Source organism: Protopterus annectens, chromosome 6.part0, assembly GCF_019279795.1.
Source record: "Protopterus annectens isolate FY-2018-M chromosome 6.part0, PAN1.0, whole genome shotgun sequence".
Taxonomy (NCBI): Eukaryota; Metazoa; Chordata; order Ceratodontiformes; family Protopteridae; genus Protopterus; species Protopterus annectens.
The window spans coordinates 1873263002-1873275501 of record NC_056737.1 but is presented as its reverse complement, the minus strand read 5'-3'; positions in this window follow the sequence as shown (position 1 = coordinate 1873275501).

Sequence of the window (12500 nt, the reverse complement as noted above, 5' to 3'; positions counted from 1 at the left end):
CAGCTGTGGAGACTAATTTGAAGAAGTCAATCAGGTTCAGGAGACAAGATCAGCCCTTCAAGAACCCAAACTGCATGGGGTCCAGTGTTTGAAGGTTGCCAATGTCTTTGTTTATAAGTTCCATGATAATGCGTTCCATCCCCTTGCAGATCAGGCTCATCAGACTGATGGAACGGTAGTTCCCGGAATCCAAGATGGATCCCCCCTTGTGGAGTGGGATAACTGTAGCTGTGTGCCACTCAGTGGGCATGAAACCTGAGGTGAGGCTATGATTAAACATGACACTTAGGTGAGGTGCCAGTTAATTTTGTAGTTCATGTAGTACACAGCCTGGGATGTCATCTGGTCCCATGGATGCAGTATTCTTCGCTTTGGAGAGTGCGGTTTCTACCTTGTGTGGCTATGATTACTGGAATTTGGCAATCTTTTGGTATTGAGATGGGCCCTTTAGGGGGTGACAGGGGAGTGACGTTGGCACTAAATTGATCTGCCAGGATATTGACAATATCCTTGGGGGATCAGTATATTTAATGTCATTCTGTTGTAGCTCAGAGCAGATCTGAGCATTGCCATTTAGATTCTTGACATAACTATAGAATGCCTTGTGGTTGTCTTTGGAATCTTTGGTAATTTTATTTTTGTAACTAGCTTTGGAGGATTTTATGAGGGATCTCAGCTTCTTACTAAGGCTGGTAAGGGAGTGTTTTGCATCCTGGGATTTTCCTCTTTTCTGCAATAGTTTCTTTCTTCTGTTGTATAGTTTGTTTATGGCAGGGGACCACCAGATTGGCTTCTTTTTTTTGGAGGAGAGCGTATTGGTTCTATTTGGGATGGCACGATTCATGCATGAGTGGATGTGCTCATACAGTGCCTCAGTGTAGGATTCAGCAGTTGAACTTTCAGATCCCATCTGCATGGGTGTCATGAAGTTTGTCACTTCTGAATTGAGTAGCATGAAGCTGGCTTTGGAGAAGTTTTTTACTGTGGTTTCCTTACTGGGGGGTGGAATGTGGATGGCAAGGATGATTTGCTTATGGTTAGTCCTGACCAATGAGGGAGTGACCACTGGTGTGGAGCATCCATCTCCCATGCTGGTAATGACCAGGTCTAGGATATTGGAGCCCTGGTGGGACAATGGATTAATTGATCCAGGGCGTTGGAATTTATGAATTCCAAGAACCGTTGGGAAAAGGTGTTGGTACCCAAGTAGTTTTCCCAGTTAATGGCAGGGTAGTTGAAAACACCCAGTATTAGGGTGTTTGGTTGTAACTTAATATTTTCCAGTATGTTTAGAAAGGTGTAGTGAGAATCTTGGGGCATGGTGCGGGATCTGTAGCAAGCTACAATTTGGATTGCAGTCTTACCTAGTGTTAGTTGTACCTAAAGAATTTCAGATGCATTGTGTTGGGCAACTAGCCTGGAGGTGTGAATATCCTTGGTGAATATGGACACTCCTCCACCTTTCGTGCTTCGGTCTTGGTTTGGTGGCCAAAAAGGGTGGTAAGAGTTGTAGCCTGGTATTGCAAGGGTGCTCTCTGGAGCCTTAAACCAGGTCTCAATTACTGCATGGATATCAATGTTCTCCATTTTTAGGAGTGCCTCGAAAGAGTGCATTTTGAGGTTTAGACTTCTAGCATTGAGTAGCATTAACTTCAGATTTTGCATGCTTGTATCTGTTACGGTGGTAGTTTTGTCCTTTGAACCTTGCCTAAAAAAGGCACTATAGGGGTGGCAAGAGCTTTAGCCAGTAACCTGGATCCCAGGGGTGACAGGTGCAGACCATCTCTGGCAAAGCATCGTGGTTTGTGGAACATGTCTTCCCAGGCAGACAGATACTGGATCCACTTTGAATGACACCAGAAGCTTAGCCAATAGTTGAAGTCAGTCATTTTGTCCTTAGACTATCATATAATTCTGGGCAAAGGCAGGATGCCACTCAGGGCTAGGGTCATACTTGCCTAGGCCACATGATCTGAGAGCTCTTCCATGTCTCTTTTCATGTAGTCCAGGGAGGTACGTCACAAGTCATTCACTCCAACATGGACAATGACAGAGTCATATTTGTACTTGTTGTGGACTGACTTGACTGCATGCGTTATGTGGTGGATCCTGGCAACCGACAGGCAGCTGACTGTAATTTTCTCCTTGTTCAGCCTGGTGAGTGCGACATCATTGTGCCTGACTATAGAGTCACCTATGACTAAAGTGTTGGGTACATTGTCTTGCCTTAGGGGATGTTGTTTGGTGGAACACTGATGTTGTTAGCTATATGTCACTTTGGTTGTGACTGTTGTTTGTTTGTGTTTCAGCTTTGGTGGTCCTTGTTGCTTGGGCAGGTTAATGTTAAGGGCCTCCGCATATCTGGGTTTAGTGTTGCTATGTGTGGGTGTTGATGGTGTGGGTTTTGAAGGGCTATGTGTTGCTTGAGGTGTAGTGCAGGTGTTATCTGTTATCCTTCTCCTCTTGACTGTCTAGCACAATCTTGGCTGGAGAGAGCTTTGCTTCCAGTTTGGCTATGTAAGTGCATCTCTTGCAGGTTGTAGTGTTGGGTGGTAAGAGGAGAGGGTTGAATGTGTACATGAGGCAGTTGCTGCATTGCCCCAGTATGCCCAGATTCACCAGGTGGACAGGATAAATCACTGGAAGCTGACCCTTAGACATGCCTGTTTAGGTGCTTTTTGTAAAGTACAAGAGCTCTTTTCCCTTACCTTTGCAAGGTACTTTGCAATTATAGGCTGTTTAGTGCCTATGATTAATTTATCCTTATTGACAAGGAGAGTTAAGTGCTTGTATCAGTTTAAGGCTTCCTAGTGCTTTCCAGCAGGTTCTACAGCAAGTGCTAGTCACAGGGGTTCAGATTTTAGTGCTACTACTGAGAAACCAGCTAGTCCTAAGGGAAAATTTGGAGAGCAGACTTTCTGGCATCTGGAATAGTTTAACCATAGCCCCTCAGTGCTGCACTATGTGAAAAATATGCAAACACATGCATTTTTAAGCCAGAAAGTTGAAAAGGATAGAAATCAGCCCAAACACGCTAATAAAATTACAATTTCAGAGCTGGAAACCACTCCTCTAGTGTTAGATAGTCAGTACAATGCTCACCACTCTCACTGGTAAGCAGTAGGGCTTTCCTCTACCACAGCAAGGTCTGGGTAGCTCTGAACACAAAAATAAAGTCCTAAGACAAGCAAAGTCTGGGATCTGGACTATACTAGCTAGGAAAGGTGGGAAACGAGCAAACAAGATAATATTTTTGTTTTGTTTTTGTGGGGGGTTTTTTGGTTAAAACAGGCTAAACAATACAATAATACAGTAAATAAACACAGAAAAGGCTAACACACTTGAGTGTGTAGCCCTAAACAGTAAATGCAATTAAAACTCTACAAAATTAGCAATTTAAAACTTTTTAAATGAAGCAAGGCAAGTGCACAACTGAAGAACGATTTAAGAGGCAGTAATACAGTAGAATAAGTATCTAGTCTTCATATACAGAGAAGTCTATATATACAGAAAAGCAGCTAAAACATACTTAATTCAGATGCAGTGCAACTTAGAGCACTTGAATTGTAGCAATATTAAGGCAAATACAGGTATAATAAATGCACTAAAATATACTCTATATTTCCAAAATGTTTGTTTTTTTTAAAAAAAGAAAGGGAGAAAGGAGGAACAGAAGGAAAGAAACTAAGTGGGTTGGCCTTCTCAGATGTTCTCTCTGTATTAGGTAGAATGAGCTAATGACACTGGACTAGGAGGAGTGTCCCAGATCAAATTTGCAGTAGGGGCGGACAACTGTAAAGCCACTAAGTATAACAACAAGACAACAACAGGGAGGGAGAGTGGGGAACAATACTAAAGCTATTAGCCTACACTCTTTTAGATAGTAAACACTACATAAATCTTTATTACAGCAGTGAGCCACAAAATGAAATTTTTTAAACAGATAAAGGAGCAAGGAGACTCTACAAAATGCTTTTAACTGCAAACCAATCAGTTACCCATGCAGATTAGTTAATAGCAATATCATACAGTAAAAAGTATGCAGCAGGCAATAAAAAGTGCTATATATAAATTGCTAAAAGCAATAACCAGTATAAATAAGCCAAAAAAAGGATACTTATTGTTATATATCTCAGATTAGAGTTGTAGTCAATGCCCCTCCTCCACTCTGCTCAGTGTGTGTAGACAGAAATCCTCTCAAAGTTAGGGCTTAAATACCAGAAGATACAACCTTAGACAACTTTAAAAATAAAAAAAAAAAAAAAAAAAAAGCTCACAAGAACCAAACCCCAATAGCCAGTAGCCAATCAACACAATCCTGCCACAAAGGTAAAGAAAGGCTTCTGCAGGGGGTGTGGGTGAGTGCAGGGGTGCTTGCCCCCCTTTAAAAATGTAAAAAGATTTGTGTGTGGGGGGTTTGCTTTCTTTTTTTAATTGAGTTTTTGGAAACTCGATAATATGGTCTTGAGCATATGAAGTTCGAGTTTCTGAAAACGTAATCTTCTGACATAGACCTATGTGTATATATATATATATATATATATATATATATATATATATATATATATATATATGTATCTAGGACTATTGAACAAAAGTTCAATAGTCCAAATCCACAATCACCGAACACACTTTAACGAAAGTGCTTTCACCGAAAAAGCGCTTTGGTTAAAATGTGTTTAAAAAAAAATAAAACATTACTTTTATGATTTTGCAGTGGGGGCAAGCCCCCCTGCACCCCCCACACCCCCCACTTAAATATTCTCACTCCGAGGTAGCACTACAGTGGGGAAAAGGGAATTTTCACTTATCCCCACTGTACTGTGATCTCCGTAACAGGCATACCTACGCAAAAGTGCCTTTTGGTGAAAAGCACTTTCGCGCAAGTATGCCCGGCCAAATCTGTTTTGGTTATGTTGCCTTTTGGTGATCCGTGCAGATCTCATATATATATATATATATATATATATATATATATATATATATATATATAGATATATATATATAGATATAGATATATATATATATATATATATATAGATATATATATATATATATAGATATATATGTATATATCTAGGTGATGGATGAATGTGTTTCAATGGATGAGTGTTTAAAAAAATATTGAGCAAATTAAAGACCAGAACAAAATGGGGATGGCATTGCAATAAAAAGAGCCATGTAGCAGTAACAGTGGAAAAAAAAAAAAAAAAAAGGAAGTAGATATGCTGAAGAGAAAAGTGACAATTTCTACTGGAGCAGATTTAGTGTAGTGTTACTTTGATCTGACTCTAGTGCACAGGGTCCTGGATTCAAGTCTTGGGAGTGATGACTTTCCACCTCATAAATAAGGATATTTCATCCAGGAACAAGGAAGTCATAACATCCTTGTACTCCTCCCTCATCAGACCCATTATCGAGTACAATGCCCCCTTGGGCATGTACCTTGCCAAGCACAAGCAGTTGGAGAGACCAGAGAGGTTCCCGACTAGGAAAATCCAGGGTCTCAAGCACTTATCCTATACAGATAGGCTAAAAGCCCTGTCCTTCTACTCAGTCTGATACAGACTGCCCAGAGGTGACCTGTGTCTGCCATACAAGGCTATTTCAGACCCAGCCTTAATTGAGTTGCTGCATACACATAAGACAAATTCCACTTGTGCAACCTACATGCAAGGCCTTAACCTGGTCTGTGACATTAATGGGACTTTTGGCAGGATAGATTTGTGTCCCAAAGACACCCCCATCTGTGGAATAGTCTCCCTTTCCATGTCAAGCAGAGTACCTTTCTAGCCCTCTTTAAGAGGAATGTGGACGACTGGATGGGAAACAGAAAATATACTCCTGGGATCCCACCTGTGTCCCTGCTGGATGGGGGAAACAGGTGCTGACTTTGAGGGAACATGGGTGAAATTCTTGGCTAAGCTTATAAGGGCCTCCGGGCCAATAGCCTAGTATCATCCTATGAACTTTTGTACCTATGAAGTAAGACTAAAGTATAGGAAAAAGTTGAAGGATGTAAAAAAATACAAAGAATTGAATGTTTTCAATAATGTCTATTAAATTAAAATACTATAAAGAATGAAGTAAGGTGGTTTATGGTGCTCAAATGGTATAAAAATGAAAAATGTTATTATTTTCTAATTATATGTGAGATTTCAGAACATAGAACAAAAGTTGCAGTATCAAAATGTGTGTGGAAGAGATGCAATGGGAAGAATTATTTGAGATTTCAGTATTACTAAGCAGTACTCACAATATTAAAATAAAAGTATTGGATATGACAATAATAATTCCAGGGACAGTGACAAATACTGAATGCTGCATAAGCTAAGGATTGTATGAATAGTGGTGTTATTTGCATGTACCTGAATAAAAGAATAATAAACATGTTTGATGAGATAAAAAGCATGTTGTGCAAAATATGGACATAGTAGTTTGTAGGATTTATTTATGGCCTCAGGGGAAAGGAAAAAAATGAACGGAATGTGCAAAACATAGAGATGGTATGGTAGCATTGTGAAGTATTGAGAAAGGAAGGGGTATATCCATTACAAAGGAAATATGCAAATAGAAATCAATACTGTTCTGTTTTCAAGGAGCTACAGGAAAACAGGATGAATAAAATAAGCTATTTTTTTAGATTGTAGGGCAATATGTCAAAATGTGGAGAGCATAGTCCAAATTACTAAGGAAGTGAATATAATAAAAGATGGAATGGAGTATGTACTTTAGTCAATGTAATAATGATAGAAAGTAGACAGTTAATTAATAAACATAACTATGAAATGTTTGATAAAAGTTGGACAGAATACTAAAATGTTTATTAAAAAGCTTTTAAAGCACGGCATGTAAAGATAAAATGGATATCACATAGATGAGGAAACTAAATTTACATGGAAATCATAACTATGACAGATTACTAGAGGCAGATAATACTTATTTGAAAAGAAGAAGATATGAGTTAAACATGAAAGTGAGGCATTAATAAAAGCAAGATAATTGATAAAAGGAACAGAATGTTTGTATTTTTGTAATTACAAGAATGGAGATAAAATAAAGTGAAATGTTAGCAGTAAAAGAGTGAAGTTAGTAGTATAACTCAACAAGGAGAAATGAAATGTGTTGCTGAATATGCAAACAAATATAAGATGAGAAAATAAGAAACATACGTAAAGTGTATTGTTAAAAAATAAAAGTAATAAGGGAGATTTTAGAGTGAGAGGTAATGTTGGATGAACTGACTGCAGTGACAAAAGAAGGGAAGATCCAAGGAAATTTTTGTAAGGGTATGTAAACCAAGAAATAAAGTCCTTTTGAAACTATTAAATGAATACTTGCATGAAGGTTTGAAAGATGAGGAAGGACAATGAGAGATGATTATTTGTTTATAGAAAAAAATGAGGAAAAGGGATAAAGATGTTTTTAAAATGGTGCAGAACACTGGATAATGTGGATTATAAATAAATAATAAAATATTACAAAAGATCTAAGTAGCTACAGATTATGTATTCCATAAGGAAGTGCATTGGATCAAAGGTGAAAATGTAAAGGAAATGTTACTAACGGTTAAGGAAATAGTTTATAATATAAAAGAAGAAGTTAGAAGCTAAAGCTGTAGTGCATTATATATATATATATATATATATATATATATATATATATATATATATAGTTATACACACACACACATTTATTTATGAATTTATTACTTGGTGACTGGGAAAGTTAGACTTGGAACAAGTCAATTTTCAGTGCAGGCCAAGGGAGAAATGTTCCAGATGCATGTCCTTGTAACATTGGAGGAAACCAGAGTACCCAGAGGAAACCCAGGCAGACACCACACAGATGGCACTCCAGCCATGAATCGAACTGGAGAACCTCTTGCTGTGAGGCAACAATGTTAACCATTGCACCACTGCACCACCTATAAACAAATAAATAAATAAATACATTTTTGCAATATGTGTATAGATGTCTGTGCATGGAAATGTTAGCAACTAAGGAGATTAGTGAGAAGGTAAGTATGTTTAATAATATACATTGAGCCTATTTATGAGTATAATTTTGTTTTGGCATGAATTTTTCATGTGAAATTTTCATGAAATTTTCATGAATTTTTCATTTTTTGACAGTTAATGCAGCTATGGTACACAAAAGGCAAAAGGACAAAGATGAGGTGGAAGTCCCAATGATGTTAGGGTATGTAGGTGATTTTATAATTTTAATTCATTACAGACTATGAGTAGAAGACATGTTGATGTCGGTAGGAACATTTCGGAGGTAAGCAGTTTTTTATATAGCACTGAGGAAAACATACATGTTATAAGGCTATAATAAAACTGGGCAGTATTTATTTTACAAAGCGTGCTATTGAAGTACTAAGGGTAGAATTTGGAGGTATAGAAATTGCTAACAGACAATGGGTGAGGAAGCTGAGAGAAATACAGGATATAGATAGAGGCTTTTTAAGCTGATATATTTGAAGGATGTGCATTTAAAACTTTCAGTTATGTTAGGTACATTTTATGGGGCTATGTATGTTTGCTGCTGTAGCAGAGAAGTAGGCAACATGGGAGTCAAGATATACCCCGGGATTCATGAAGCTTGGCGCAAGGCTGGCGTTAGGCTTGCGCCGACCGTGTGGCATACAGATGGTGCAGTAGCGCCATATGCATATTAATGAAGGCGCGCTGCCGCCACAGCCACGTGCATAGGAAATGAGTGGGAGTGCATGGGGCATGTCGAAGTGCCTCATGGAGGCATGGAAATGTCGGCTGTTGACGTGCAACCTAAAATGTTGAATATTATAGTCGGCCTGCAATAGTAATCACACCTGTCAGTGCCAGTGGATACTGAAACACATGCAAAGCATGCAAGAAAGTTCTTGCGAACACAAAATTAAGAAGCAAACACAAATGCACGTTAGCGAATATCGAGTCTCCATCCCTCGAACAAATGACATTTAAAACAGTGTGCCCATATTCTAATGCAGTATTGATAGTTATACCAAGTGAAAGTGACATGCATCATGTTAGCGCGCTGCCAATAGCTAAGTCTAGGCCGATGGTCAGGGTTACCACCTGTCCCACATTGTGAGGGATAGTACATAGCTGGGCAGTTGTGCCCATACCAAAACCATTATAAATGTAAAATATCCTGCAACTGTATGACATAATTATGTCCCACATCGCATGTAATAGTCACATACAATAGTTATTTCCGTATGTAACATACCACATGTTACAAGAAATAGAATAAGCAAGTAAACGAAACAGAAGGACCATATAAACTGCTACAACAATAAGCTAACATGTAGGCATTAAACAAAAGTATTATCCGTTGTACTGACCGTGGGTATGTGTTGTCCTGTAGAATCTGATTTGTGTCCGGAATATATCCCATCTTGGCCATATGAAAAGGTGGCAACCCTACCAATGGTCAGAGCATTCGGCCAAAATCCGCCCATATGCGGTCCAAGCCATTCTTGTCAGGATGTGTCAAAGTTGAGCGGATATTACCTGGGTGTACCTACCATGTCATGAAAGATAAGTATTTGTGTGTACCTATGTGCGTGATGTACAGCATGTGCAAGGTGAAAAATGCCAGGGTAGTCCTCACAACCATACAGGTACCTGACATATGTAGTGTATGCAATGTGTTCGCTTGACCGTGCCATGGACCATCAACCAAAGAAGGGATGGATGGAGTGTTTGGAATATGTGTGTGGGGGGGATGGGTAATGTTATAATCCACAAAGGCGAGACTGTGTTGGATGCACAATAGGTGAACTGGAGGTGTATGAGGGAGCAGCGGGTGAATCAGAAAGAAACACAAAGAAAAAACATACACATCTGCAATACAACCTGACAGGCCATACTGTAGAACACAATCACACAAACATATGAATATTAAAATGTGCGATACACATGTACAGAAACGTCGCCGGCACATAGTGGTCTGGACAGAACTGAGCCATCCAACTGCAACACACCTGGATGCATAATTGAATACCCATCATCCCCTGTGCAGCACACAACCTGCCCCCATTGCTGAACGTCCACCAAATCCAGCCATACTTGGGCTACTAGCTTGGCGCAGCCATATCTACACATACTGACCACTACTCATATGTAGTAGGCAGTGTCACCCTAGGCAGTGTCAGGATTGCAAACTATGTATCCCTTGCATGTAAAACATTTTCGTAAGTCCAAAAAAATCGAAGGTCGTTTGCTTGTTAAATTTTTGGATATCCCTCATGGGATAAGTATCCTGAGTAAACATCAGACTTGGCATCACGACACGATGTCCAGTCCTGTAGACATCGGACACAAGTTGTATGTGCAGTAGTGGTTCACGAGACTGCTTAGCCTCCTGCCCATCATGCAGAACCTACTGCCTGGGATCAAACACCTGCCCATGATGCACATCTCCCCACATGAATTTTCGAGAGAATATACTGAACACAGTCGCATAGTGGCACTTGGAAATAGGGTGATTAAGGTGCTGACGTAAGCAGGGTACCTCCTGTCCCACTTTGTGAGGGTCAGTCCCTGTTTGGGTAGGTGTGTCCTGACCAAGAATGATATAATAGCAAATGTCCTGTGATAGTAGGAAATAACTATGTACCATATTTCATGTAACAGTTGCCTAAAACAGTTATTTCTGGATGCAAAATATGTAAATCGTACAAGAAACAGAATAACTGACTAAAGTGCTACAGGAATAGGCTCTCATCTAGGAAAATAATGAATGTTCTAAACCCTGTACTGACCATGGGTATGTGTTGTCCTGTAGAATCTGATTTGTGTCTGGAATATATCCCATCTTGGCCATATGAAAAGGTGGCAACCCTACCAATGGTCAGAGCATTCGGCCAAAATCCGCCCATATGCGGTCCAAGCCATTCTTGTCAGGATGTGTCAAAGTTGAACGGATATTACCTGGGTGTACCTACCATGTCATGAAAGATAAGTATTTGTGTGTACCTATGTGCGTGATGTACAGCATGTGGAAGGTGAAAAATGCCAGGGTAGTCCTCACAACCATACAGGTACCTGACATATGTAGTGTATGCAATGTGTTCGCTTGACCGTGCCATGGACCATCAACCAAAGAAGGGATGGATGGAGTGTTTGGAATATGTGTGTGGGGGGGATGGGTAATGTTATAATCCACAAAGGCGAGACTGTGTTGGATGCACAATAAGTGAACTGGAGGTGTATGAGGGAGCAGCGGGGGAATCAGAAAGAAACACAAAGAACAAGCATACACATCTGCAATACAACCTGACAGGCCATACTGTAGAACACAATCACACAAACATATGAATATTAAAATGTGCGATACACATGTACAGAAACGTCACCGGCACATACCCACAGAATGGTCTGGACAGAACTGAGCCATCCAACTGCAACACACCTGGATGCATAATTGAATACCCATCATCCCCTGTGCAGCACACAACCCGCCCCGATTGCTGAACGTCCACCAAATCCAGTCATACTCGGGCTACTAGCTTGGCGCAGCCATATCTACACATACTGACCACTACTCATATGTAGTAGGCAGTGTCACCCTAGGCAGTGTCAGGATTGCAAACTATGTATCCCTTGCATGTAAAACATTTTCGTATGTCCAAAAAAATCGAAGGTCGTTTGCTTGTTCAATTTTTGGATATCCCTCATGGGATAAGTATCCTGAGTAAACATCAGACTTGGCATCACGACACGATGTCCAGTCCTGTAGACATCGGACACAAGTTGTATGTGCAGTAGTGGTTCACGAGACTGCTTAGCCTCCTGCCCATCATGCAGAACCTACTACCTGGGATCAAACACCTGCCCATGATGCACATCTCCCCACATGAATTTTCGAGAGAATATACTGAACACAGTCACATAGTGGCACTTGGAAATAGGGTGATTAAGGTGCTGACGTAAGCAGGGTACCTCCTGTCCCACTTTGTGAGGGACAGTCCCTGTTTGGGTAGGTGTGTCCTGACCAAGAATGATACAATAGCAAATGTCCTGTGATAGTAGGAAATAACTATGTACCATATTTCATGTAACAGTTGCCTAAAACAGTTATTTCTTGATGCAAAATACATAAATCGTACAAGAAACAGAATAACTGATTAAAGTGCTACAGGAATTGGCTCTCATCTAGGAAAATAATGAATGTTCTAAACCCTGTACTGACCATGGGTATGTGTTGGCCTAAACAATCTGGTGTGTCCAGAATATATCCCATCCTGGACATATGGAAATGTGGCAACCCTACCAATGGTCAGAGCATTCACACAATAACTGGCCAGCCTCTTAATCGCTCATAAAACCAGTGACCTTTGGAGGAAAGGTGTTGAATAACACTTGAATGACTAATGACAATAATTAAGAGTAATAAATGCTTTTAACTGCAGAAAATAAGTACTAATACATGTGGCTCTGAATCTGTCAACACTTTTCAAGTTAATAGTACTAATATTGTAGAAGTGT